Source organism: Cryptomeria japonica, chromosome 6 (genome assembly GCF_030272615.1).
Source record: "Cryptomeria japonica chromosome 6, Sugi_1.0, whole genome shotgun sequence".
In the NCBI taxonomy this organism is placed as follows: Eukaryota; Viridiplantae; Streptophyta; class Pinopsida; order Cupressales; family Cupressaceae; genus Cryptomeria; species Cryptomeria japonica.
Genome location: NC_081410.1, coordinates 7467537 through 7470723, shown reverse-complemented (window position 1 = coordinate 7470723; position 3187 = coordinate 7467537).

The following is a 3187-nucleotide window of genomic DNA, read 5'->3' as shown; positions in this document are numbered from 1 at the left end:
TGCAAATTCAACTTAGACCTGACCCGTTCTTCCTAATCCCTCACTTTTATCACTAGGGTATAGTATTACATTAAAATCCTCACCCAAAAATACCTTATCTTCTTGTCCTTGCAACTCCCCTCCTAAAATTTCCCATAATTATGCCTTCTCCTTTGACTTGATTGGCCCATAAATGTTATATATGATAAAATGCAGGTCTAATGACAAACTTGTGACATTGGCTTTCATCCAGTTATGTTACCCTCTGCTTTCTGAATCTTAACTTTGTTTGGCTTCCAAAGAATGCATAATCCCCCAAATGCACCAATTTCTTTAGTGGCCACACCTTCCCATCCATAGCAGTATTTAACAAATTTGTTGGCCTCATCCTCTGATAGTTTTGTTTCTTGTAACATTACAATATCGCTTGAAATTGACATTCTATATTTAGCACTTTACCATGCACCTTTTGTTAGGGGCATTAAGGCCCCTAACTATCCATGTGAGGATTTTCATTTCCTCCCAAGGGAGGCCTATCCCCCCTTGGATCTTGTCATATAGGTTTTGATGGATTTTTGTTCTAGGAGTAAACAATCCTTCTCTCTCTTCTTACCATTAGTTTTACACCATGTTTTTGATCTTGCAACTACCTTTCTTGGTGGATTGGCCATAGTTTGACTAATGGTTTTTTTTTCTTTTCTATGATGTCCAAGCCATCACCTTCTTCCTCCTAGGATAGGCCTCTCAAAGGGGTTCATGATTGGGCTTCCTTCAAATCTAAACTGGCAAGGTCTAGGGAGGGGGCATTATTATATTATAACAAGAGGGGAAACACAACATTTACCGTGTTATTCCACCAACTCAACCTGAGTTTTGGGGGTCTTTCTCTGCATACTCAAATTCGCATTTGTCTTAGAAGGTGATGGCAAGGCTATTTCTATTGTGACCTCTTCATCTTCTTGCTTTTGTTTCCATATCTTTTGGGTCGAAACTCTATAATTTTCCATATTATGGTTCCCTTTACCAAACTAATATAATGATTTATATCACATAACATGGACCTAATTCAAATTCCCAAATACCCAACGCCACCAAAAATCATGCCAAGAGCAACCGCAACATGCTACACCACCAAAAATATCGCATAGTTCACGAAAAATCATCACCGGTTCATGAAAACCACCAAAAAACTGCACAACAATCAATGCGGATCACCAAAACAAATTGGACATGACTAGGAAACACCAGCAAGCATGTTAGAATCATCAGAAACAGCTGCACCAATGCCACTTATCAAATCCTCATCGATCAACATCTGAAACTCAAGAACACAGCCAATCAACAACTGTCACAAAGAAAGATGACTTGTGGAGCACCATATCACAATCCATATAAAATGAAGATACACAAGACCATCCCAAACAATATCCCAAAAAATCAACACAAATTCTAATCACATCAGAATATACCGAAGGAAATACTGAACTCTCCAAAGCACTGATCAGATAAACAAACTGCAAAATGGGATCATATGATATGATCAATCTGCAAACATCAAAGTAAATCAAAAGAATATGTTGACATCAATGACAACAACATATCCTAGTAGTAGAAATGACCAACAATATCCAACAATCTCCCCCTTTGGAGTTGATGGCAACATATGTATGTAAAAACCAATCAATACAAAGAAAGAAGATATCTCCAACAAACTCCCCCTAAGATCAAGATAGATACAGATACATAATTTTTTCACATTATCTCTCTCCCCCTTTAACAGTAATGTCAAAGATCTCAAAACACAAAACCAACCTCTCTCTCCCCCTTAGAATATGAAACATGAATCTCAGGAATCTCTCCCTCTAAAACACATACTACTCCACAAGAGGAGCAACATCAGCTTACCAATCTAGATAGAAAGATAAGGCTTTGAATTCCACCAGATTGATGCAACTCAATGCATCTAGTTCTCATCAGGGGGGGTAGATACCCCTAACTTGCCTCTTAAATAGATAAATGTATCTACAGGCAAAGGCTTAGTGAAAATATCAGCTATTTGTTCCTTTGTAGATACATACTCCAGCTTCACCTTCTCTTCACTGGCTTGCTCTCTCAAGTAATGATATTTGATTGGCACATGCTAAGTCTTTGAATGTTGCACCTGTCACGAACCATATTTATCTATAATTATTTATTAGGAAAATGGTGTTTATTTTTCATTTATGAAATTAAAATGAAGTGGAAATGGAATTTTTAGTGAAATAAGATGATAATAAAAAAAAATTAATTCAAATGCAATGAAATGATTTACATTAATTTATCTATGTGTTAGTTAACAGATTTGGGTTTTATACATTGTATTCTTTAAATCTCTGTATGCCCATTAATTAAAAGACAAAGCAACTAACAGTTGGATAATTCTAGAAATAATTATCCTCTGCATACGGGTACAGCTCCCCAACAAAGAATGATTTTCAATCAGCTCTAAATTTACAATAATTTTGTTTGCATACTTTTTACCCGAAAGTACTGAAAGGCAGATCAATATTCATTTGTCAACACACAATGAATATACTCTTAATTAATAACACAAATTCTATTATGAAGTTCACAGACTTCAATCATTTATTTTTCAGAGAAAAACACATTCTATGTGTAGTCACATATAATGAGAAGAAAAGTAACAAATTCCTGATTCAAACTAAATCCACATAGAGATTATCATCCAAATCTATTAAACTCACAGATTTAATACTACAGAATCTGTAACAATTTTATTCATAAAAAAACTGTTCTTTTCTTTCCCAAAATATCATGAAAAATAGATTTTATCTATTGCATTCCTTTCCCCCAACAATCTTTCGGACCATTTCAGAGTCATCTTCATCCCTTATATAGGCACAGTAGGGCTTACAATAAAAGCGGGAAACAAAGAAAAACTAACTTTTCCGCCCCGTCAAGTTCAGCAAAATTATCAAATGAAACTATCTTTTCAAATTAGTAGAAAATAGAGCCTATTGTCTAGAAAACATGAAACAATTTTAAGAAACGGATTCTTTCTTCCAATCAGAATACATCGTAATGAAGTGTTGGATAACAGTATTATGTGGAAGCCCCATGTGTGCTATACGCTATTTCAACACCTCCTTTTCCTTGTGAACCTACGCAACCTTATCAGAGTGGCTATCCAGATGTCCAATGCATAGGA